At 50.0% G+C, this 26915-nt stretch overlaps 1 protein-coding gene across 1 annotated transcript in view; it reads right to left on the bottom strand.

Annotated features, from left to right (window-relative positions):
• Nucleotides 1-26540, bottom strand: part of Mef2 (myocyte enhancer factor 2) — a 149092-nt gene extending 122552 nt beyond the window's left edge. Inside the window, exon 1 of the mRNA XM_065441634.2 lies at nucleotides 25994-26540. The gene's annotated coding sequence lies outside the window, so the exon portion shown is untranslated. The remainder of the gene's footprint in view (nucleotides 1-25993) is intronic.
• Nucleotides 26541-26915: the final 375 nt, after the last annotated feature.

The raw sequence follows: 26915 nt of genomic DNA, 5'->3' as shown, positions 1-26915 counted from the left end.
ATCGAGTATTCATTACGTATTGTCTTGAACGCCACCTGCTGAAGTCTACAGGACTTGCCTGTCAAGAAGCACGTGTTGCGTGATTCAGAAAGGATATCTTAAGCGGAGAGATAGGCAAAAGTTATGACCTTCTAGTATAACGGGGAGCGTACGCGACGAACGCAGGCTCGCCTCTTCCACAGACGGATACACCACTGAAGGCCACAAAAATGCGTAACTTCAAGTGAGTGAGAGAGTGTGTGTATGATTTAAGTGAGCCCTTCGGTACCACCGGCTGCAGTGGTCAGTGCAGAGGCGCACAATGGAATACATGCTGTCGTATTAATAGCCAGTTATTAATTAATAGTCATTACTAGTTATTAATAGCTATTAATAGCCACGCGCATACGAGCCAGTGGTTCGCACTTACAAGTTTGCAGGGACGGCATGGCCACAATTAGTACATGACCGGGGTTGTTGGAGAAATATGGGAGAGGCCTTTGCCCTGCAGTGGGCGTAACCAGGCTGATGATGATGATGATTATGATGATGACTGACAAGTTGACTGCAGCGTGGTGTCCATATTGATATCGGTCTCGGAAAGCAGAGGTAGGCACTCGTGAAAAGCGCACCGCACTTGCGGCGTTTGTACGTATACAGTCGTACGAACGAGTACGAATGGGGGCCAATGAGGAATTAGTGGACTTAGTCGTACAAGCAGTGATCGCCACCGTTTATACTTACCGAGGCACGCCCTACCTCAATTTCGGAATGTAGTTAAAGGTCAATGCCCTTAAGGAGCCCAACGATAAAGTCAGGAACATTACACACCGACGCGAAATTTACTCAGCATATATACTGTAAAAGCAGTACTACCTATAGAACATTGACAGCATAATGAAACGACGCTGTTTTCATTATTTTAATTTCTCTCAATTGCCGCGTTCATTGTCTGTATTTTAGTGGCGGCAACAAAGAGCGAAAGGGCACCGCTTTTAAGCGTGCATGTGATGCGAAACAATGAGAACGTGACAATATGTACTTAACGACAGCCAGCCACTCGCATGCGAAACAATAGCAACGGAAACGACATCACTACTCGCACAGGTCCGAATCGTCGTTCTCTACAACGTTTTCACAGTCTCTTTATGTCGTATCTACAGTACACGGTGCGTAGTAAATTTACAACAGATATATTTACACATTGCAACAACACAATTTCACGGATTTCTTAGAACTTCTTTCAAACGCAGCTGCCGCGTTCAGCTGCGCACTTTCAGAAAACTGTAACTAACAAACTTTTATCATAAACTTTCATTTTTCATATCTCCTGCCAGTCGTATTCGATATTGTGCTCGCGTCACTTTATCCCCCACACAGTTCTGTAAAGGGGAGTAACACAATCGACGTGTGAGGATGAGAAAAGAAATAGCGGACACCAATCATTAAACAAACACAAATAATGTGTTCTTGTACACGCCTCATAGCCTATATAATAGGGGAGCTTTCGTGACTCTTCCTTCTTACACCCCCCCTTGTCTCGCGTACCCCTTCCTCACTTGACTCTTTCTTTATATCACCGATAACTTCGAACGCGCCGGCATGCCGACGTGGGGAACACTTTTTTGCGGTTACTGAGAGAGTTAGTCGTTGTGATACGATTACCACCCTCGAAGTAGTACGAGTATACGAAATGTAGCACTCTATAATGTAGCACCCCGCGACCTTGCCATCGTTGGAGCACCTCGTACGGGCTCTGGGAACTGACCGAGCACGGTCGTGATCAGCCTTCGCATCTGCAGGGCGTATATATAGCGCGCATTCAGCGCCGCCGCAGCCGCAATCAGTCGCCCCCACTGTCTGCGCGTGCATGCATGCGTATGCATGCACGCGTGAATGCGTGCTTATGTAGGCAGTGTATATGTGCATGCGCTGTGCGGAGCCGTGCCGGCGCAGGCGATGCGTAATCGACGCATACGGAATTACGGACAGACGCGCACATTATTGGCGCCCCTTTGCGCGGCTCGAAACAGACGGCAGCAACAAGGTATACATTTCGGCACAAACAATAAGTAGGAATACGGCAACACGCTTCGTACTCCGTATACGTAGCAGCCGTTGCCTTCTCTCTCTCTCTCTCTCTGTGACTTCATTTGTTCTTTATTTTTTGCGTGCATGAGACTCACCACACTTTCCTGCTTCGCTTTGCACCGATTACTTAAGTTATTACACAAACATGCTGAAACTTATTAAGGTCGTTTCCCAATAGCCGGCACCATAGGTTCCTTGTCTGGATAAGCAACACACCTAACCATTACACACTAACCCTACTACCGCCAAATTGTCTATTCTGTGAAAAAAAAAAAAGAAAGAACACAGCGATCTGTAAAGTGTAATGCTTTAAAATATGTAAGGCACGATGACTATACACTTATCGCGCATATATATACTTGCATGAAACATGCATGGCTCGCAGTTAGGCAGCAGTTAATTACCCTTCTGCCTTATTTACATAATTTGTGTAATCCGTCATTTCGAATATACTCTCGTTCAGTTTGGTTCCATCAATCTTTAGCCGAGGCGCGGTATTGAGTGGAGATGAGAAGTACTAACTATAAGAGCGGCGAGCTATACCAGCTTCAAGGTCACAATGGGCGGCGACGTAAATCGAACGAAGTTACTACATCTCGGTGCATTAACGAAGGCGCGATAAATATATGTGGTTTTTTTTTTTTCTCTTTCGCTACCTGCTTTGCCCGAGTATGTTCGAGGCCGAAGAAGTACGACTGTAGGAGTCGTTTCAAGGGCGCCCGTGTTACGAGACAAAGTATACGGTGTACAAGCCTGCGCTGACACGAATTGAAACAGTGCGCAAATGTAGGGCGCTTCATGTATAGTGTAGGTAAGTACAACGACAGAAATTTGGCCGGAACCTCTGAGGTCCAGGAAAGTGCAGGGAGAGCAAGCGCCTGGCGCAATGCATATGATGTGCATTGAAGCCGAACGCGATGACGAACTGCAGGGGCGCGATCAGGACGCTGCGACCCTGGGAAAAGGGCCAGAGCCGTCGTCACGCTGCTGCAGGTTCGCCCAACACTTCTGCTTGGATCTCTAATTTACGTCTTGGCTGAGTTTTTGGTGGCTGAGAAATGGAGCGCAACGTATAGCGCTTGCGTTGATGTCGTTACGGACTCGGAAATAGGCGGCATATAATCGAGTGTAGAATAATTGTTCACTTTACGGAACGCGCAGTTGTCACGCTCACTACAACGGCGCACAACTGTCTGCGCCAGGAGTCTCGAAGTGCGCTGCATTCGGGGCCGCGTATTGGGGTCCACGAAGACTTATCGCCGCTCCAAATACTCAGAGTTTTGAGGAAGGCAGGCCCTATTCCATACTTCCCCAAGTTTGAGAGCACCGTGAATGCGATATCGGTGATCTGAAACAAGCCCCGAGGACAGATGTTATTGGCAGAATGGCATAAAACTTTTGACAAAGATTGCACATCGAATTCTATTCTAATCTGCAAAGTCACTCCAACCGTGGCGACTCACAGTGCACGGTTTGAGCTCACTAAATGCTGTGGGGCCGGAGCCAGATAAGATCGGCTTTGCCGTGCTGGAACACACCGTGGCTTGGGAAAAGTGGTGAAGACGTGCCCACGATGTTCACGTCTCAAGCCACGGACTGATTGACTGCTTCAATTAGTGAACGAATATATAGGTAATGAATGCATTCTCATATTCATATATATACATCTCCCAGCTCTCCGCTTGTGCGTGTTCTCGCACGCGAGGTCGATCCAGCGTTGCGCTCAGCCATCATTCTCTCTTCCTGACCCATCGGGCTGGCGGTCGGAGCTGCACCTAATTTCTGAAAGATCACGACCCCCCAATTAGCCCTACTCTCAAAAGAGCAACAATGTTCCTCCGACGACGCGGATAGCGCTGAGCCTCGCAACGGGACCACCAAGGGCCGCTCTCGCGAGATTACGGTTTATTAAAGGACCCTGCCTTCGGGGCAATCACGTTCGCGTCGGTCTGCGCATGTATAGTAAGGACTAGTAAGTGAGGAGGCAGCACGAAAGATGTGGATTTCGCGGAGAGTATGCAGCTGAGAGTATGAATCCACAAGGTCCAACGCGGAAACCTTGTGGATTCGCGCCGCCGCAACCTCAACACGGAGAACTACTACCCGCGCTACGGGACTTCGGCAACCGCTCGGGCACACACACGGCGCGTGCGAACGCGGAACCGGCAGCGGTGGTTATAGCTGCCCCCCCGTCTTTGTCATGCGGCTGTGCCTCGGTTAACGCGAACGTCGCCCGCGGCGGCGACCGGCCGTGCTGCAGACGCACACAAACAAGTCCGCGGCGGCAAGAACTCCTTCAGCCGAGCCAAGCCCCCCCCCCCCCCCCCCCCCTCCGTACGTACGCGCTATAAAGGCAACTAAGGCCGAAAGTGAGCGTTGTGTGCCGACGCCGCTGCGGAGAGCAAGATCAGGGTCGCCAGATTGCGCGCGGTTTTTCCAGCCCCAACGACGTTTTATGTATTTCGCTCTCTTTCTCTTTTTTTTCGCTACGTTCTTTCCTTTGTTTTTGTTTTCGTCCTTCCTCGGCAATGCCTCGCTCCCTTCTCCTCGCAGGTTTTGTGTTTTGCCGTTCTTTCCCGCGTCTCTAGCTGCGAGCACACGCGCGCGCAGGCACATAGACAGAACACGGGGGGGAGTCACCCGGGCCGCGCCGCACTTCGGACCACAAGGTTGCCTGCCGGCCGCCGCGATTTTCCCGCGCGCGCAATTATTGTCATTATCGGCGCTAGGGCCTGGAGCGCGCGGCGGCGTTATGCGGGAAAGAACGAGGCGGGACCGACCCGTTGGAAGTCCACGGAATTACCAAGTCAGAGCGGCGCGCGTTTACCAATTCAAGTAGGAACCGCGGGAAAGGGGCCGAAATAAACGAGTGGCGGGTACATTACCGCGACTCTCAGGACTATAACAGAGCCTCTTGCAGGTGTATAAATGCGTGGATTTTTGTCGTTTTACCTCACAAAGCAACTCCTTGCACTGTAATATACCCTAGACCTGTCCTGCTGGATTCGAGAGACGGAGACAGAATAGAGAGAGAGAGGGACAGGGAGCATGTGTTCGATACCTTGAATTAACCTTCGACAGGAGTTATAAACTTTTATCATTTCGAACTTGGATAACTTAGACGCTATCCTAGGGATCGACGAACTTGTCATCGGACGCAAGCTCTCTATAAACTCTCATTTCAGCAAAAAGTGAACGGTCATAAGCAGTTCACCCCTCGATCAATATAGGATTACAGTTCGTGACGACAGCTTATAGAGCCAATGAGACAGAAAACTTAATGTTAACTGGAGAGATTAGCCTAGATATAGGCTCGGTATGCTATTCCAAGTGTAATATAAATTGAGCGACAAAATATGATGCAAGAAGATTAAATGACGTAGATATGCGCGATTACAAACACACTAAACGTGCTAGAATGCATAGTTTAGAGTTCAATTGGGGCTTTGTCATCACACTGGAATGCTCTTGATTCGTTTGCGCGTAACAGCTAAGACCTAGCAGTTGAACCGAGAGTATGTCCACCATTAAAGAGCCCAACTGATATCGCGAACTCGCGCCGGATACCCAGCACTGTATTCCACCACACGCGAGAATCCCGCAGCTTCGACCGACAAGCAACGACAGAACACAGTACGAAAGAAAGTCTCAGGGTATCAGGGTCGAGTAATGCATCCCAGTGTATTATGTGGTACTACCTTGACCAGTTCATTTATATTTATTTTATAAGTAATCATTGCAGAGCAGTGTAAATGTGCTCGGTGAATTACCTGCACGTGGAAAAGCCTACGTGTCAGAAAGTGCACATGTCGTGTCGCCTTGCCGTGCAAACGCGCACGGACCAGCAGATTTTTTACCCCCTCCATGGGGACAACGCCCGCCGCAGGCAGGTACACAAGATGAGATTGAAATCGACGACCTTGACTGGTAACGGCCGCTGAAGTATCTCTCTCTCGACATTTTCTCGTCGGGCACACACGCAGCGATCAAATCGCGGCTAGCTCATTCCTGATAGACTGGAGCGGACGCGCGGACGTTGGAAGAAGGGTTGGGGAGAGAGGCCGACTCGAGCGGACGGAGAGCAAGTTCATTAACGTGCGTGCCTCCTGCTGGCGCAGGCCCGAGCTGGGCTGCAGTCACCGGCCGCTCCTCCGTCGACATCAGCCCGATCAACCTACGCGCCGCCGCGCGCACACGCCGGGGATTAACGCGTGCGGCTTAAGGCTCAACCAGACGTACGCGTTCCAATGCGTCCGCACACGCCGCACTGACTCGACGTCGCGTCGCGCCCGACGGAGGAAGAGGGCGCGCACCCAAACGATGCACGAGTTGCCGCGCGTAGCCGCGCGTCTCGCCGCGGCGGCGCAGTGTTGCTAGCTTGCCATGTTCAAGGCAGTCTAGCCTTCGCTTAACGGACACGTTAAGCATGTGTGTTACATATTGCAAGAAAACACAATAAAAGCGGGGAAGGCGAAGCTAACTTCACCACAGACTTCACGACGCGCGCGTGGAGCCGGAGAGATTGCTCAAACACATCACGCTAGGCATCTCGGAGACGACGAGCGCGCCACCTGTCGCTGTCATGACAAAATGCCGCACCGCCATACGCGGCGCAGCCCAGCCGATGCTGACACCTCCCATTCTAGCCACCCTACCCGGGCTTGCCTGAACGTCGCGCGATGAGTCGTTCCAGAAGTGACGTTGGCTTGCCGTGGTCATGTGAGGTGCGTCATGCTACTGAAGCGAGTGGCAGCTTCCGGCGCGGGCGCGAAAAACCTAGCGGTTGTAGGTCTCGACGCCGCCGCGCGCCTGACGCCGTACGCGCCCAGGCGTGGTGCAGCGCGTGCGGGCGCATTGGAACGCGTACGTCTGGTTGAGCCTTTACGGAGCCGGAGAGCGCGCTCTCGGCGGATTCGGAAGAGGAGCTTAGCGCGCAACTCGTTGTCGGGCGCCCCTCCTTCATCTATACCACCCCCTCTCCAACTCCCCCCCCCCTTCCCCGACCTAGGCTTCAAGCAGGAGCCGCGCACAAGGTCCGAACTCCGCGCGCCGCTCATCCGCCCACGCGCGTTGCTGTCCGCTCTCAGCAGAGAGAAAGAGAGAAGAAAGAGCTATGCGCCGACGGTGGTGCCTCCTTGCGTCGAGAACAGCTGCCTTGCGCCACTCTCGACGATGACGTAGACGTTGGGTCGGTCGCCGTGGCCCATTGATCGGACCGAGGGTGCAGCCGGTGGCGTCAGTGGGGCCCCCGTTTCCATGGGAGCCCGGAATGCCGCAGATTGTGAAAAGAAAGGCAGGTGCTGCCAGCGTTTTTCTCCTTTCCTTCTCGAACGTCTACAGCGAGGAGGGATAAGGAGAATCTGCCAGCCATCCTTGTCGCCAAGGTGTAGCCAATGCCGACGAACGGCCGAAGCCCGCTCGCCAACTTTTTTACTGTCTTCGAAGTTTGTGTCTTATAGTGAAGGTCGGCTGCTTCCGCCACAAGCACATATGATGAGAGCTTGCGATGTGTGTTCGAGTTTCGGTGTCGACGGCAGCTTAAGGGCAAGCAAGAAAAAAAAGCGACTCTGACAATGACAGCTTTTCTCGGAGCTTCCCAATGCTTACTGATACACGGCCGGTCAACGCTGCCTATTATAAGTGTAAACGGCAGGCAGCCACAAGTGGACGGCGTATGGCGCAGTTTTATTCTGTCTGTCGGAAAAAAAAAGAAAGTGTTGTTCCCGAATACGTACTACATTAAGCTGCGACGTATCGATTTGGGGTTCCCTCTGTCAAAGGGAGTGACTCTCTATACTATATAGTCCGAAGGATCAATGATTCATTCAGTACTTTCGCTTTTCATCCCTCGCTTGAGGTCCGCGAAAAAAAAAAAAAAATCAGGCAACAGACGTTCTATTACAACGACCTAATCTTCAATGGCTGTTTCGTGAGACGATCCCAAAAGGTCGGAGGGATTGGAACAAGCGAACCAACTGAACAAATAAGAACACCTTGCTTGTCAAGCTTATTGTTCTGTAAAGGCCTATATAACCGGCCGTCTTATGAATATTTCGTTGAGCTTTGCCATTGACTAGAATGCAGACCAAAGGTAGTTTCTGGCCGATCGTGCGCGCGCTGAATTAATGGAGCGATGTTACTCAAAGCGTGCGAATCGGGCTACTCTTCTCCCTTCATTAAATATTCACGTCGGTTTAAGGAAAGCACGAGAATAAAGCTGCTTGTTATAAATAAAGCGGGCTTTGTTAAAAAGAGGAGCGCGTTGCTGAGAGCGCCAACTTCTTACAGAGCAGTGTCCCGTGAAACTAAAGGCAGACGGGGCAAGACAGTCCTCAGTATAACACAGATCTCAGCTTGATGAGCTCACAGTTCAAGTTCCCGTCTGCAACTCGGGCTGCGCACATGATAGAACTGGGGAAAAAAAAGACAGACAAATCTCAAGTCTGTCTAAAACACCAAAACTTTAAGTATTCGAACAATAAATTCGCCCAAGCCAATGTTTTGGCAAGGGGACTTGTCGTCAAGACTTTACAAGTCTTGTGACCCTGACTTGTCGCCAGGGGCAAGACAAGACCCCTTGTGGAAACGTTGGCTTCGGCGGCATTCCTTGTTAGACTACACTGCTCATCGCTTCAAGCCTACGTCTTCCTGCAGTCGTCTGTCTTGTTTGTATATCGAAACTGAATTTCTGATCGCTGCATCGGTACGCTTTAGTGCATAGTTGCCAACTTCGTTTGGTCCATATTACCTGTTTGCCATGGGCCAGTGGCATTCGCTAATATGTTCGTTGTCATCGAATGCCACCTGCTTTTACGAACCTGTGATGCACCTTCAAGGGGAGTATGGTAGCGCGATTCAAAGACGGGACAAGAGAAGACACAAAGGGACACACACAGCGCTGTGTGTGTCCCTTTGTGTCTTCTCTTGTCCCGTCTTTGAATCGCGCTACCATACTCCCCTTGAAGATGCATTACCAACAAGCCCACATTGCAACCCTGTGATGCACGCAATGGCGTATACATTCGACTGATCGCTTTCGCGCGTCCTATAGAGGGCTTTCGCGGTGCCGTTTTCATTCGGCTGACCTAAATCGTATGCTCGGAATACACTATAGCTTTCTTCATTCATAGCCTTGTCACTTCGAGCTGGGAGCGCGACCGATGTCCGATAACGTGGTTGCACTGATTGCTCTGGGAGCAGAACGTCCGGCTCGAGAGCATGCTTTCTCTGGTTGCATCGTCGATATAGGCCTCCGCGTGGCTGTAAGGCGAGTCGGAGCGCGGTAGGAAACAGTCGAATGTACCAGAAGTGTTTTGCGAATATAGGGGTCCTGGCTTCTGTAAGACCTCGCAAGACAGGTAACTCAGCTTGCAGCTGTACGTTTTCTGCGCTCGTCCCGCAGAACCACGAGAGCGAAAGGCAGGATACCTATAACGAGGGTTGGATATACCGTTTGCAACCCTGCCCGCGGGCGTCGGAGTGATAGGGGAGGGTTTAGTAAAGTGGGATTGTACGGCGGAGAATCGTCATCCCCTTTCAGCTAGGAAGGATGCAGAGGATAACGTGGCCGCTGCCGCGCGCTTGCGATGTTCAAGGGCGGACAACAACTGCTTCGCCAGAGCCCCACTGTCTTGTTCGAATGCGGGAGCTAAGGGTCAGCGAACAATACATAATGTTGCGGCAAGTCCGCTGCACATCGCGATGTCAGGACGCCGCTCGAAGCAGGTGCGCGAGTCGCCTCGCGTGTCCGTATTTGTGTGTACGTTACACGCCGGGCGCGGCTTGTACAATAAGAAAAGTGCGTAAGTCTGCTTGGCGTTCGAAAGGTGCCCTCGCATTGTTTCCCGGAAAACGAGCACGAGAAAGCAAAGTACACGCCTCCACATTTCTGAAACGCGACTCTTTCCGTCCACACATCCCGGGAACTATGCGGCTCAAACCTACAGAAAGAAAAGCTTACAAACCGCCTGATATTTTCCCCAGTCGCTCAGGTTAAAAATAATAATAATAAAAAATGAGAAAGAAACAGAAATACAGAGAAAGAAACAATTCACATTAGAGCAAGCACTATACTAAACGCTCATCGAGAGTCTTCGAAGTCAAACTTCAACAGTCGGTTGGAGGCGAAGATCAGCTGCGCGACTCTGACTAGAATTCGTCGAAATAAAGTTTCATTTCTTTCATTGCTTCGCTGCTCCGTCAGAAAAGTAGATAAAGAGCGCATAAATTGACTCTCGATGGACTTTTGAGAAACTGCTTTGTTCTCTTACGTACTTGACTTTTCGTGTGGACAGTGCACAAAGAATGCGTGCGAAATGTCATTCGGGTTTATTTGGGGTCCACAGGTTTCGAAAGGGCTGTTGGCGGAAGCTCTGTGAACATTATAGTCGACAAAAACGTGCACAAAAGCCCATGATTTCGCAAAGCGTATTAAAGTGCATCTTGTCAAGTTCATAGAAAGGAGAAAAAAAAAAGAAAAAAAGGAAAAAAAAAACATCGAACTTTCTACGCACTATACGTTTTTGTGCGTGCTTTCCCTAACAGGGTCGAACTTGGAAAGTGAAACGAGTGAAGAAAAGAAAGAGAACTGCCGACAGTAACACACAGCCGGTAACGAGGAGGCAACCGGGGCGTTCCTTTTTACTTTCACTCCGCCCCTCTTTGGCGCTATCTTTCCGGCAACCGTTCGCAGGTTGCGCAAGGAGACAGGCACGGCGTGGTGCAAGAGCTTGGCTACGAACGATTTCTCGGAAAGCCCCCTCGGCGAATCGTTTTCGCCAGCGGGCTCTTCCTGGTCGTTGCTGTGTTCGACTGACCACGCGGCGGTGCTATTAGAAAACGTGAGATCGGCCGTGCGCGGCAAGGAAAAATAAGCAGTGAAATGAATGTCCATTTCGCAACGCAACGGCCCCTTGTTGTGCAGCCATGGCTGTGAAATAAAGGTTCTGCGGCCGCTTTATCATCCTTGCGCTCGTGAGTACGATAGAATGCGAGTATTTGTTGTACAAAGCCTGCCATTTACATGGAGAGCGAGTCGCTTATCGGATGCGGAGTGGCTGGACCACGGATGAGTCGTAAAGGTCAGTACAGGAAACTAAAAAAAATGGAAAAGGAAATGAGAGGAGAGGGAATACAAAATGGAAACACACGCATGCACACACGCACGCACACATGCAGGCGCACACCTGGCGTCAGGCAATGAGTTTCACAGCGGATGCAACGGGGGGAAAAAGCTTGCGGCGAGATGCGACGTCAACACAAACAGACCGTCGTGTTGCTGCCCTTTCGCGAGCACAGCACATCTGTTTGCCCCGTCGTTCACCGCGACACCACCCCCCTTCCTTCCCTGTCGCCCCCCGCCACCTCACCCTCTCTCCAGCACGACTGCCGTGCGTGCCTCTCAGGAAAGGCAGCCCACGCGACTTCCGTCTCTCCTCGGGAACAACTACCCTCGCATTTTCGTCCGCGGCGGTGTGTCCGCTTCTCGAGAAACGCGTCGGACGTCCTACCACCACACTTTGTTTGCATCTAACCTGATTCATTGCGATTGTGATGGCGGCGGCGACGGGTAAGAGGGGAGCCCGTCTCAAGAGGGTCTCCGCGGGTTCTCTCTCCCCTTTGGGGAAAGCTACCGTAACTGGTCGCGTGGCGGCAGACGGGACGGGGGCGAACAGGAGAGGCGCGAAAGAAACGGAGCGGTCGGGCTTGGCAAAATCACAAACCGCGCCTCGTCCTCCCCCTAAAGCGACATCCCGTCCCTACGTTGTACGGGGAAAGGGGTTGTGGACGGGAGAGTAGCTTGCGGTCAGCGCTTCTATGCGCGTCCGTGCCGCGCGCGTTTCCCCGTTTTTACAAAGAGGAACCGGACGGGATGGTCGGCGACAAAGTCACGTTTTTACCTGAAGACCATAGGCGACGCCGTGTTCGAGAGAAAAAAAAACTGTAAGAACTATAAATGATGAAGGGACCGGATGGGAAACCCGCGCCGCGCCTGCGGGGTGGGTGGTGCCTTATTGTGTTGCCCACGCGCACGTCGAGGCAGCCACGCGTGTTGCTGCTGCGGCCTTGTGGCGCCTTTGCGCGTTTGTGTGTGTGTGTTTGCGATTTGTGAGTGCGCGGGCGAGCGAGCGAGCGCGGGAGCCACGCACTGCAGGGGAAGGTCACGGGCGCCGATTCCAGTCGGGGCACCTTTCACTCGCGAAACGTCGCCGCTCCGCGCGCACCGCCGTCGCCTCGTTCGCCCTGGACCTCTGGGCCGAAGTCGGGTCGTTGTTCTTCGAAACGCGTTTCTTGCTTCTGTTGGCGTGATCGCTAGCTGTTTTCAATCAACGCCACCAGCAGTGAAAGGGGTACGAGGGGGGCGGGGGGGGGGGAGAGAAGCGTCAACCACATGAAGCGTATACACTTTCTCTGTAAAGCCGCGCACGTCGATGCGTCTGCAGGTGCTGCGCCGCGCGATAACCTACCTCTTCGCTCGATGAGCACATGGAACACGTTTCGGCCGAGGCTGTGGGGCGGCCATCGCGCGTGCTAAAGACGGGTCGACGCCGCGACGAAATTACGTTGGAAATGATTACGAAGCAGCGCGTTCCACCTACTGATATCGAAGCCAACATTTTTCTTTAGATGCCAGACAAACGCGCAATTGAACCGCCGTTGTGACGTAGTGGCTTTCATGTTGCATTGCTAAGCTCCAGGTTGCGGGATCGAATCCCGGCAGCGGCGGCCGCATTTCGGAGAGGGCGAAATGCAAAGACACCTGTACCGTGCATTGGGTGCACGTTAAAGAAACCGAGGTGGTCAATATTAACCCGGAGTTCCCCACTACGGCGTGCCTCATGATCATTACGTGGTTTCGGCACGTAAAACCCCAGAATTTAATTTTTTAAACGCGCAAATGCTCCCATCGAACGTACTTGCTTCGAAAAGGTCGTTGCACTCGTGAGGAAACCGTTTAACATTGAACCCTAAACTGCGAATGAAGGGAAAACTGCAGGAAACAAAAATTTTGGACGACGCTTAAGCGCCGCCTTTAAGAGTGGAACGCCATAGCGTTCAAAGATCACTGCTTCTCACGCTTCCCGGCAACTGCAGCGTATGTAACCGTAATGCTTACCGGAAAACGCTGTCGGCGAACGCTATAAACGAAGGCGGGCTTTCTGGTACAAATGCGGCTTCTTGCATGGGCCGTGATGTGGCGGAAGCGAGCGCCATCTGGAAGTGTTTCAAAGAAGCGGGCGCGACGCTACTTGGACTTTAACATATTTACGCACCGATGTGCGCAAATGGCGGACGGCGTCTCCGGTCTAGGAATTGTAGAAACGCTGGAAAAAAGGATTGTTTGAGTTTTCGCGTAACAGAGTTACGTTTTGTTGTATATTCAAATTACAATCCTAGAGCTATCATATCTGTTGTTGGTTGTGTATATGTCATAGTTTACGATTTTTCCACGTATTTTAGCTTGAGAAATTCAATTAGTTCAGTGAATCCTTCGCGTCACTTGGAAGGCCTGGGTACGTGTGGCTCGAAAACCTTTTCATCGAAGCGACGTCCAACGCCGGATTTTCTGCGCTACGGTGTCATGTCTCGCAGGCGTAGTAAGGCGGAAGTGGGCACGTATACTTTGGTGGCGCCGCCTAGCGGCAGCCTCTGGCTGGGCGCGCGCAGCCGGTATGCCGGCTGACCTTTAACAGCGCCACGCACATGTGCGGTGTCATACGCCTGCAACAGCGGGCATTGCCGAGGTCGTATAGTACACAGATGTGTGCACTGTGCACAAACAGCGACCTCCCTCCCCGTGTACGGTGGTACAGCACAGACGCGCTCGACTGTGGAGGTCGATCGATGAGTGATGGAGACGGCTGCAGGCACGATCAAGAAGAGCTGGATCGCCGAACAGCTTCCGCTGGAAGATATTGTTTAGCTACATCTCTCAAAACGAGAATTCCTATAGATGTGGCTATCGGAAGAGTCAAGGGCTGCAGGCGCGCAGAGCTATGGAAGACGAAAACGGAAACGCGTCATGCAGGTACACATCTGGCACACATGCTTATCGCTGTCACGATAAGGCGCCGCTTCGTGTTTCACCATTGTGTGCACATGGTCTCGCTCGCGTGCGGTAATCGGTCCTTGATGATACCCAGAGGGCAAGGCGTCTGCAAACACGCATCTATCGTTCCGTTGCAGCACAGAAATGAAAATATAATATAACCGGAACCGCAAGTTCGGTTATCAACTGATAGACAAAATAATCAAATCAGATAAAACACACAGAGAGATAGACGATAGGCGGGAGAGCTTTTGGAAGTGCTGCTCTTTTCGCAACTGAACAGCTGCTAACGAGTGGTGCAGTGGCGCACCTCGGAGGAATGCCGATGTAATCACACATGCGCAAGGTCATACACTGTAAACGAAAATAAACCCAGCTGAGAGTTTTTAAGAGGTGATGTGCCCTAAAACCTCCCCTCCTCAAATATTTACTCCGATGTATGGGAGCAAAACAGCGCCATTCCCTCGTTTCACTCCGCTGGCTAGCTGCCGGAGTATTAAGGCGACATGACGCGATTTTACTCCGCTTAAAAATTTTGTTCTCCCGTGAAACTCCGACAGGGAGTTTTGAAAAACTCCCCTCCGCCGATACAGGTTAGTCACGTGGCGCTTCCCATGAGGCTGTGCGCCTCGCCAGCGACCGGGCGCGTTCGGCGGAGCGGGCAGTGCTCATGGCTAACGGTTTGTTTACGTCTGTGAAGTGTCGTTCCGTGACAGCGTTTCGTCAATTTGTTTCCCGTATTTCCTTCCAGAAAGTGTTATAGGCATGCCTGAAGCTCACCGTATCTCAGCTTCAAGTACATTAGCTGTGATCACTTTGCTGACAACGATGATTGCAAGAACCACGTTTTCAAGTGCGGAAAAAGGCTTAGGTATACCTCGAAGCTGCTCACTGGCTCGTGATGTCGGCTCACGTTCTGGCTGTGTTTCCGTGCTGCGTCACCCTGTCTTGTGTTCTTCAGTACGTGAAATGCCACTTCTATGTCCTTTTGAGTACATGCTGACAACGTCCGGTGTAATGTTTTTAAGGACCGCGTAGCAATGGCAACAGCAGCCACTGTTCGAGCGACGACATCCGTGCTAGTCGCGCATGAATGGCGTAACCCAAGTTCGTTGCGGTGCTGTGTTGCCACTGAGAAAGACCGGAGTGCAAGCAACTGTTTTTATTTATCTGTGAACGGATATCCTCGCCCGAAGAAAAACGGTAGGACATAAGTATATATGTGTGCTTAAAATAAAGCTTCTTATTGAGCGATGTGAATCGAATTGTTATCGCGCATATAGGTTTTGGTCACGTCGTTGCTTCCGATATTGCATTAACATTACGCTCTATCCGAGACACTGATTTAGACGCATGCCTGCTGGCTACGAGTTTAGAGGTTCACTCGACAGATCAGCGATGTAGCTCCTTTTCGCAACCGAGACAGATTGCTTGTACTCAGAGCAAGTAGTGCGGTGTATAAAATGTATGTCTGCGCATTTTTCGGTGTTACGTCGGCTGCTGCGGGTCATGGTCACACGTAATAATTTCTTGCTACGCTACCACTATATCGAATAAATGTAATTTTGCTATGCAGCACATGCACTTACATTTTTCTAGCTTACTGTAACTAACGCACTACTTTTTGGCCGCGAACGCCGGCAGTGTGCGAAGTCGCTTCAGCACTCACAGAATGGCATAGTTTTGAAAAATAACGCCATTAACTTTTTTTCTCTCACTATTTTGAATTAACAGTTTTTTGTTGATTAAGGTATTATGTTAGTTTCAAATAGGCAGATCTCGTATGAACGAGCATGTGAGGCGTAATTCTGAAAACAGCACAGCTGCTCCCTTGGCGGTTTCGAGGCACACAATATCGTGGCTATATATACTGGCACTGTTGCTTCTTGGGTATCGCGTGTGCGTGGGATGTCTTTCAAATTTCTGCATTGGGCGTTTCTGAAATGTTTATGTATGTCATGATATATGTGCTTTCATTGACTTGTTTCATCGAATTTGACGCGGTCTCGTGTGCATATTTCGAAATTTGACCAGCAGCCTCTGCATGTAAACATGTTCGCGCAAACTGACGCGATGCCTCTTTTTATACTCCCGTTGCACCTCGAAAAAACTCCGTCAATTGCAAAGCAAAAAATAAAAAAAGACAGAAAAAAACCTCCCATAATTCCACGCAAAAATTCCGCTCGTGCGGAGTAAAAATTCTACTCCGATCATACGGAGCATAATAAACTCCGAACCGGGGGGTCGCTAGAGGACAAGCAGTATACTCCCACCTCGGAGTTATTTCCGTTTACAGTGTAGTGCACGCCTGCTTCAATCGCTAATATGTTCTCGATTGCAAAACAGTCAGAAAAATAACTATGGGCGCGCGGTTAGTGAAATTTTCAAATAGAATACGAATATTCTAATGAACGGAAGCTTTGAACATCGAATCACTATCGAATGTTTTCTTGCATAAAAAAAAAAATCTGAAAACAGAATATGAAGCGGGACAACGGAGAGAGAGAGAGATGTTTTATCTATTCCTGTACACGGAAACACTAGAGGAAATCTGTTCAACTCAGCAATTTTTTGTAAACAAGACGCAGAAAAAAAATATGGTAAAAGATGTGTCGCAGTGCTTCGTCAGCACGTAACGGACATTTGAACACATGCCTGAACTCTATTCCATGTGAATCAGGCTCCAATAAACTCGCATCTTCGGCCACACTCCAATATTTTTAAATATTAAATATGAAATTCGCCAGTCTATATCGGTTCGCATCCGAAATTTCGAACAATTGCACAACTCTAAAAGTAACTCAACCGCCCTACGCTGACCTTCGCGCCTTGCGCGAGATCCTCAGTACTGACCGTCACCCTTTCCGCTACCGTTCTCGCTATATAGTTGTACGGCAGCAGAGAAAACGTGCCTAAGCTTATATTTCAGTGCCAACATAGCGCCCAATGGCACGAAACACTGTACAAAATCCACACAAACGGCTTCACAAGAGAGAGTGTCTCGGACACACATAAACCGGGGCACTGGTTTGCATTCGTACGCATACGTAAATATACAAAAGTACGCTAACATACTTGTAATTTTCTCTTAGCACACAACACGACCGAGAATTGGACGATACGAGTGTGCAAGAACGCAGAACTATTTCCTTCGCATGCTTCGTCCTCGTGCCCCATTCTACGCGCGCTGTTACGTAAATCGTGTCGAGCCTATACACGATTGCTATCCCAGTGTCTCGCGTTAAACGCACAGCGAACGACCGAGCAAGATCCTGCGCTATCGACAAGCGGCGCTGGCTGCACATGCTCCTTAAGGAGGCCTCCTTTCATGCACGTGGAGAGATATATAGGCTTCCGCTGAGCACGTGACGATAAGCGAACAGCAGTGACTCGAAAAACGACCTCGAGCGATTCGAAAGGGACGCCCGGAGCGGTGCACACGCACTATCTACAGGTCTCGGTCGCCTTTGTGCACTGATCACTGGGTGTCCTGAACCGCGAGCGTATATACACTGGCCGTCGCCGACGTTCGTAACAAAACATACACGCGTGCACTCCGCAGGCTCCGGGAAGACTGAGTGAGTAATAAACACACGATTTCATTCTGGGCATACACATGACTCTATCCGCGCCTCCTTACTTGGCGTCGAGCAACGTATACATTGGCTTACTATTATTATTTTTTTCTGACGCTCGAGCTGCCGACCAACGCGCCGGGTGAGATTAACGCCACTCATTTCTTTTTTCTTTTTACTTCCTATAACGTTTCAGTGTTGAGTCATAGACAATTCATGTTCTGTTGATTTATCAGTTCTTTTGAAATGTATTTGAACATTATTGCGGTAGCAACTATATAGAGACTCCAGACACATTTTTTTTTTGCCGTTGCCGTCGGCGTGATGTTCCGTATAAAGTCCAAGGGCGATAACACCCTCGCCGCGCGCCGTATGTGCGAACGAAAGCTTGCGGGAGTGAGCCGACGATGTTGGCTCGAACTCGCGCGCGCAAGGGAGGAAGAAGCGCGCCGTCTTCCGTAGCGCGCTCGGCACGCGAGGGAGCGCAGGGAGCGGCCGTTGTACTTCGGCGGCAACTGCGTGTGCGGCGGTCGCGCGGGATATATTCCCATAGCGATCTGCTTTGGGAGCACAGACTAGGTGGGCCGACGGCTCGTAGCTTTACGCCGGGCTGTGCTCTCGCCGCTCAGTTCGCGTTGAAACGATAAACAGAATGAAGGGCACTTCTCTCGCCGCTGCTGCCGCGCTTCCTCACGCCGGCCTTATGACAGTGAGTGCTCGCGGTCATCGAGCGTGATGTGTTCATGTGTGCCTGTGCGCGCTGACACCGAGCGTGTTAATTAAGCTAGTAAGCGAACGTTTATACAAGTTTATACGGCCGCGATGAAACTACTATCCTTACTTCGTATGGCTGTCTACTAATTTGCTATCGCAGTCAACGCTTCGCCTATATCGGGCGAAACTGCGACTTTTTTGAAGCGACTGTCGGTTCCAACTACACCGCTGAAAAACTTATAAGTGCTTGTCTGCGATGAACGCTTAGTGAAGGGTCCCTCTTGCGCGCTGAGGGTTCTCCCGTTAAAAAAAAATAAATTATGGGGTTTTACGTGCCAAAACCACTTTCTGATTATGAGGCACACCGTAGTGGAGGACTCCGGAAATTTTGACCACCTGGGGTTCTTTAACGTGCGCCTAAAGGTAAGTACGCGGGTGTTTTCGGATTTCGCCCCCATCGAAATGTTCCCCCGTTTTGAGGACGGCAGGGCGGGTTTACGGTTATCCGCCCCGCGCGCCACAAAAAACGGCAGCACGAGTGAAAAAGCTCGCCGTCGGCGGTCATCGCGAGTGTGTAAACAAAGGCGCTCGTCGGCGTCGCCGCGCAGAGGACACGCGGGCTCCGAGATAAAGGCGGATGTTGTGTGACCTTGCGGACGGTCAGGAGGCATGCGATGCATGCCCGCGCGACACCGGTCGTTGTGCAACCGGAGCTTCCGCTACGTATATGCACGCACATATCCCATGGGGGGACAGGGATGAGTCCACGCGTTCCACCAGAAATACTAAAGCAACGGTGTAGTATAGTCGCCAACTGCATGGAAGCATATTTTCCTTCGGCGTGGCCTGCAGTCAGGCGTCGCCGTGTCTGTTTTACACCACTCGACGTTATTAACCGTGACTAAATGCGTGTATACACTGGGTATCCGTTTTCACGGGTGACCTGATAGGAGTCTTTTCGGACGTTATGATATCGCCTTGCGTCGCAATGCTCCAAAAGCAAGCCAGACATGCGTTCCATACGGTTGCCGCTCAACAACGCAGGCATGCGCGCGTGCGCACGCACGCACACTCACACACACACACACACACACACACACACACACACACACACACACACACACACACACACACACACACACACACACTCTCTCTCTATCTCTCTCTCTCTCCACATATACATATCTCACACACACACACGCTCTCTCTCTCTCTCTATCTCCACATATATATATCTCACACACACACACACACACACACACACGCACACAACGCATTTTGTTTTCGGCGTCTGGTTGTTTCGAGAAGTCCGCTTCTCGACGGCTAGGTGGCAGCATTACCCGTGGAGCTTCTGTGCAAACAGGGGCTGGCTGCTGGCCGTTACCTCCGGCATTGGCAACTGGCAAGTCGCTCCTCTCCTTCCGGCATCACTCGCGCGACGAGCCGGGCGAAACGGGAGAGAAACGCAGCCAAGAAAGCGGATCCTGTGTAGGAATCGCGCCGCACCCACGCTTTGACGTGGTCGCGCGACGAGCTGATTGTAATGCGCGTAGTATATAAGAGGAGCGCCGCGCACTCGCTCACTGTTGGCTCCTTGTTGCGACATCCCCGGCGCGGGATACACGTGTTCCTTTATGCGTATACATTGGTACGGGTGTACAGAGAAACGAGTTCCGTGCGCGTTCTGTTCTTCGCTCATTAACGTGCGCAGTATTCACTGGTTTCACGGAGGCGGTATCACTTCCAGATGCGTAGGAAATGTCTCGCCTACGAAAGCACGCGCGTGGCGTTTCAGGATAATGCGAGGTGCACGTATGTTTGCAAATCGGTCGGTTCCCCTCCTTGAAGATTGATGTGCTGTTCGTACAGAAAACGCCAGCACTTGAGGATGCCCTAAAGCAGTGTTGTCTTCTTCTTAATGCCACTGACATTTAGAAACAGAGTACGAAAGGGGGCTGTACCTAAGGATTCTTTTGTACCCGGGGCTGACAGGCTTCCGTCGAAATTGAGTCCGCGGCTTTTGAAACTCGTTAGCGCGTAGCGCCTTCGGATTCTAGCCATTCTTTCTTTTCTTTATTGTGTGTGCGTTAGTTTTAAAACGACGTTCTTCGTGCGATAATGTACATGCGCTCTTACTGTTGAAAGATTTCTGTCAACGACCGAGACGGCCTTTTTTTTCATTGGATGTGTTCGAATAGCGTAATGTTCGAATCAAATGCGAACATTCACAAAATACAGGCTTCGAATATCAGATCGAACCGTCGAACGTGGAGTATGTATTTTTTTTCTTTCGTTATTGCTCTTTAGAAGCAAGAAAAACACGGGCCTGAAATGTGACAAAAAGATAGGTAAGGAAGAAGAGAAAGAAAATAACTTTATTACTTTCCGTACCCGTAAGCCCGTAAATCTGGGCCAGCTTGTAAATAAACACAAATTTGAAGTTCACAGTTTCTGGCTCTCTTACAAGTGGGTAGAGGAGCGTCCGCTGAATCATATATATATATATATATATATATATATATATATATATATATATATATATATATATATATATATATATGTACGTAATGACCTCGGCTTTTGGTGATTACTGTACACGGGCTACAATAATCCGCAGCAGCCCCGTACATTCGGTGACGGTTCAACGTTCGAACTGCTGTAACACGAAATGTCACCGCATCGCATATACCTCTATTCGAAACGCGAGTATTCGACTCATATAAGAAATTTCCAATAATCGCACACACCCGTGCTGTAATCGTTTCCGACTCATCCAAGCCGGAGAGGCTGACCTTGAGCGATGACACCAAGGCTGCCGCTTCGATCGCTATCCAGATCACACGTGCGGGTCAACGTATAGGCTGCCCGAGGAGCTCTCAGATGCTGCCTTATCCTTTGCGGCGCCGTTGACGATCGAGCGCGAACGCCATTATCGAGGCCCCTTATCTTTGCGCAAGGAATTGAAAATACGATATTAGGCCATGGCTCTTCTCCACAAACAACATAAACGTCGTCAAGGTTCCATTTGGGCCGCGCAGAGAGCCGGAATTCAATGTCGGCCTGTCAGGCATGTCCCAGGCATGAACGCGTTACTGTCGTGTGTGCTGTGCTCGAACTAATTTGACACCTTTGTTTAGCGTTTCGTCAGACGATTGTATAGTTAGCGTAAGTGACAGAACAGGCGGAAAGTTTGCATGTTTGAAAGTTGTATGTTTTTTTTTTTCTGCTTACTGTGACCCTAACAAGCCATCTGAAAGAGCGAAAGAAAGAAAGAGAGAAGGGAAGCGGTGCCGATGCGTTCGCTTCAGACTTCATTCAGCAAACTGTGTTCGGTGAAATGACACGAGTGAAGCGAATTCCTCCTTGTCTTGGCTGCGATCTCCCCTTTCTTTTCGACGATATATGGCGGTCTATTGCACATCTATCAAGGGAGAGTTTCATTATAAAGGGAGCCACAGAAAATAAGATTGTTTCACAGTTTTGTGTCAATAATGATGCAGTAATATAATGCTGTGTAACACGTTATTTCATATTATTATTGTTATTATTACAGGCAGACGTAGAGCATGAGCCTTTCTAAGACACGTCGCGGCTATTTGAATGCCGAAACTTAGAAGAAGAAAACGATTCACGGGCCATGTTCACAAATGTTTTCACAATCGCAAGCTTTTTTGCCATTGCCCCCCCCCCCCCTTTCGCTAATGATATTGGCTGGAATTTGTTGTTACGAACAATTCTAGCGTAAGAGCTTTCTTTTTTTCTTTTCCGAATAAGGATCCAGACGTGCGTCAATGGTGACGTCACTCCCAGTACTCATGTGCTTTGGCAGAGAGAGAGAGAGAGAGAGAGAGCAAATGATAAAGGAAAGGTAGGGAGGTTAACCAGGACTGAGCCCGGCTGGCTACCCTGCACTGGGGAAAGGGAAAAGGGGATGGAAATATTAAAAGAAGAAGAGGAAGTCTACTGGGGATATCGTTCGGTCACTCAGTCCGGATCACAGAGGCTGACTCAGTCCAGTAGCCTTCAAATATCGCAACAGAGCTTTTGTGGCCTTTTGTAGCTGCGATATGCGAGGCCATGGTCCCAAGATCTTCTTCAAGGTGAACGGTGTTCTATCTAGCTGATTGAGAGCTGTGCAGAGGTCATGTCTTTCGTTTTGAAAAGATGGGCAGTAGCACAGTAGATGTTCTATAGTTTCCTCGGCACCGCAGGCATTACAGTAAAAGAAACGTTCTGGCTGTTAAAGGCAGCGTGAAGACGATAGATAGGAAAACTTTGACTTCATCGGCAAACTGAGGCTGCACGCGCCAACCCACGGGACGATATAGAACGTTAGTTAGTTAGTAATGTAGGGTTTTATGGCACAAAAGCAACTGAGGCTATGATGCGCCAACCACAAATTGGTTAGATATATCGAAATGGTTAGACTGCAACCAATAGCGCACATAGCGCTTCCCTCGACAAAGTGCAACTGCGAATGGTTAGGCAGTACGTGTTTGTTAGTACGGCGATGGATTACAATTAGTAGCTTCGTCATCTGAAAGCGCATTAAAACGACAACGCGCCGATCATGTGCGTCTTTATCACGACACCCCCACACGGTCACAGGACTGACATATCGAGTCATAGCGCGAATCAAACAGTAGCGCCACAGCGCGTATCCGATCAGCCCGCGAAAGTCGCTTCATATTCATAGCCCCCCTTCGGTCACGAACTATGACTCACTCTCAATAAACGTCTCTCAAAGTTACGTAACTTTATTCCAGGGTGATGCGGGCTCCAGTGAAATAAAGTCTGGAAAGTACAGGATGATTCTTTGTGCGTTTTCTATAGTGACCTTTCATAACTATGCAAAGCAAACATATTTCGGTTTAGTGTACGGTCAGTCAACGTCGCCTTTTTTTCGCAAGGCGATTCGAATCATAATCGGATCAAAGCAACACGCACAAGTTAATTATTAGCTGCAGACAATACGAGAAAGAAGAGAAAAGAGAAAAAAAGGGGGTATTCCTTCGCCATCGCTGACGGAACGCTGCATGCATAACATTCCGTCAAACACGGTATAGTACTTTTAGTAAAGTGGTCACGTGTGCAGCATAACACTGCAGTCTGTAATGAACAATAGAGTCATATTGGGCAAGCAGAGGGTTCGAATGACCCCCAGCTCGACCTCCGTGTGTTCATTTTTAATTCATTCATTCATTTATTTGACACCGCCGGAGAGAATTGGCAAATCGCGTACTTGAATCGCATTCTGTGGCGCGCGCAGACCGAGATCGAAAAAAACAACAGACGGGAGAATTGTGCAAGCCACAAGTCTGGCCGGTTTCATCGGGCAGAGTGCGTAGCACACACAGCTAGACGGCGTTTGGAAAGAATATGTCTCAGCTTCCGAGGAATGAATTAAATATAAGTCATACTCCCACTTCTAAAATGAAAAGAGAAAGACGAAAGAAAATAGAGTGACCGCTTTCAAAGAAACCGCGAACGGTCCAAATTCGAGTGCAGATAAGTGGCATAATGGCATGATCTGCGGGAAAACGAGAAAGAAAAGGCATAATGCGTAAGCGGGAGGTTAAAGGTGTCCTGGTTTTGGCGACCTATTGCGAATTTCTGGCTTTGATTGCTGAACTACGTTGCGACGGTTGTGTATGAGTTAACTTGCCTCCAAAGTTCGATTATCAATTTCGCGAATGCCCTTGTTATTTTTAAATGTCATTATTATTATTCCTAATGCAATATGAAAAATAACGAGGGAATTCACGAAATTCATGCGTGACATTCAATTGCACTTCAACAACGTCTACTGATATCAACGGAAGGTCAATAGAGACGCGACGCCAATTATATAACGATTTTATAAGGGCTGTATTTGTGCTAGAAAGCTTTTGTACTGATTTCGTTAGCATTAAGCAGCCTCAGTCGCATCTTGCTATCTTCCATGGTTGTACTAACCCTACCCCCCCCCCCCCCCCCCTGCTTTCCTCACTTAGTGCTTTTATTTTTTTTTAAACTGTCACTACTTGCCGTGTACGAACGCTTGCCGCGGTAAATTTAACGACGATATCAAATCTTAGCGCATTGATTTTAGCCGCAGTCGAAGCAAGAAAGAAAAAATACATTTGAAAACGACAAGGAGGCTACGATTTGTTTCGTTCGTTTTTTTTTTCTTGCGACAGTTCTGTTACGCTCACAAACGCGTGGATATATAAGACAAGTGTTCCACACAGAGGCAACGCGGCGAGCTGGATGGAGAACAATGATTCGCAATAGCGGTAAAAAAAACCGCAGCATAACTCTTTTTTTTTATTATTCTAAAACTGGTTCGTCGCTCTTCTGAACAGAAGGAATATAAAGAGGGGGGAAAAAAAAAGAAAGAACAAAGCGAAGCGTCGTCGCCCTGCAGAAAAAGCGAAATAGAGGTTTGTTATTTTTTTCTGTACTTTCTCTCCACAAATGGCCCTCCGAGCGCACGCAAGCATCCTTGCTTGCGTGTTTTCATCAATTTCTCTCTCCGTTTCTCTCGCATCTTTCTTTTTAAGAAGAATCTATATTTTTTTGTGTTACATATTACATAAAAGCAAAAACGAAAAAATAACATTGACACATATCTATTTGCGCGCGCGCTCTTCGCGAAATGTTTCGCCCTGCTCGTGCTAAACCGTCAGCTAGACCGCACGGTTGCCGTTAAGCAACCTCTTCAGCTGACGCCGTTGTTCGTTTAGATACAATCATTCTCCCGGCGTGGTTATCGAATGTACTCTAATCACCAGTCCGAATTTGTTGTGGTCGGGGGGGGAGGGCTCAGAACGTTATGCGGCGGCAGCTATACATTCACGACCTTCCTCATTCATCTTTACAGTCTCGAAAATGGCGATTCGTAGAGAAGAAAGAAAGAAAAAAGAAGGAAAGGAGATTGGTAGCGCGAGGACGAAAGGTCAACCTTATCGTGGGCTGTCCTTTCTTCTCCTCTCTTATTCATCGCGCGCGCGCAACGTTTGTTTTCCGGATAAGCGCCGCCGCGATCGCTGAAATGAGAGCTATAGGACGAGACGGAAGCGAACGCTCCCCCCCCCCCCCCCCCCCCGTAGTTGCCAAGGCCTGCTGTATAGTTAGCGCCGTATTGGACACGTGGTGCGGCGGTGGCTTTGGAGGTGCGTTCGGGAAGTCTCGACCGGGGGCTGTGCGAATGTCGGACCGTCGTTAGACCGTGTGTGCACGTGCCCGTTGACGTTACACGTCGTGCGTGGCAAGGCATGCTTGTGGCGTGCACGGGAAGCCGGCCGGCCGGCGCCGTTTCTCGCCGCTTTTTAACACGCCGTGAGCAAAACAGGAAAGAAGTTGCAAACGGAAACTAAGGAGGAATTTATGTTCTGGCCGTTAGGAGGGTTGTCACACTAGACCAGATAGTTTGAAAGATTCGTATAAGCGTATTGAGCGGCGATGCCTAAGTCATCAAAAGGCCGATTACGTATTCTTTTCTTTTTTTTTTAGACAGAAAGAATACGGAGATTATGGAGGTAAACGACGTTTCGTGAAACGTTGAAAGGAACAACCGAGCACGCAGAGTAAGAACAACACTCACCGGTTGTCGAGAGTCCGTGCGTTGCGGGAAAGCTGCGCTCGCAGGGAGAGAGTGCGATGTGATTGACGGACGAGCGCTGTCTCCGGAGTCAACGAGGGCCGGGCGTGCGCTGGTGACAATCCTCCCGCCCGAATCCCATGGGCGATGGTGACGTCGAGGAGCGGATGACAAAAAGCCGGTCGGAGATGAAGAAGACACCCAAGGTACGTGGCGAGAGGCCCAGAAGAAGCGTAACTCTTTTCTTGCTCCCGCACTTCTCTGCGGGAGGATCACGAAGACGGAGGCAAATTTGGATTGGAAATCGAAGGCCCCGACTCACAATTCGCAGATATCAACTTCTCGCGACACTGTCAAGACGAGGAAAAAAAATGGCTTGTAAAAGCGTGTTTGTTGTTGCTGTTGTACACGACGGGCGTCGAAGAGGACGGTGGTGTTGGGTTTTGCGGTGCGTGCTCGTCGCGAAGCGAACGTCGTCGACGCGCCGGCGCGCTTATCAACGCCGCGATCTCGGCTATCCTGGCGAGGACGACGGCAAGTCAGAAGGCGCGGCGGGTTTTGCTGGTGGCGAAAACGCCGCGAATCCACAGCACACTCGGTCAAATCCACGCACGAAGACGACGCGGCCAAGGCACTTCACAGGGTAACAACACTGACTCACTCGTCGGGCTGCCCAGGAAAGTGATTGCTGCCGCTCGACTTCATTAAAGGAGAGGAATAAAACAGTGTCACAGCTCGATAAAAACACGCCACAATCACTACTACGACGGCTCTTCTTTTCTCTCGACGCCCTTCGTGGTGGCAAAAAAACTCTTTCGAAGGCCGCCGCCGGTGCAGCTCGTTCACGCACCGCACAGCTGCGCGTCGTCTGCCAAGGCGCGTAGCCAAAGCTGGGAGAGGAGAGGCGTTGCGCATGCGCGCGCAC

Source organism: Dermacentor albipictus, chromosome 1, assembly GCF_038994185.2.
Source record: "Dermacentor albipictus isolate Rhodes 1998 colony chromosome 1, USDA_Dalb.pri_finalv2, whole genome shotgun sequence".
Classification (NCBI taxonomy): domain Eukaryota; kingdom Metazoa; phylum Arthropoda; class Arachnida; order Ixodida; family Ixodidae; genus Dermacentor; species Dermacentor albipictus.
This window is presented reverse-complemented; position numbering and strand designations above follow the sequence as displayed.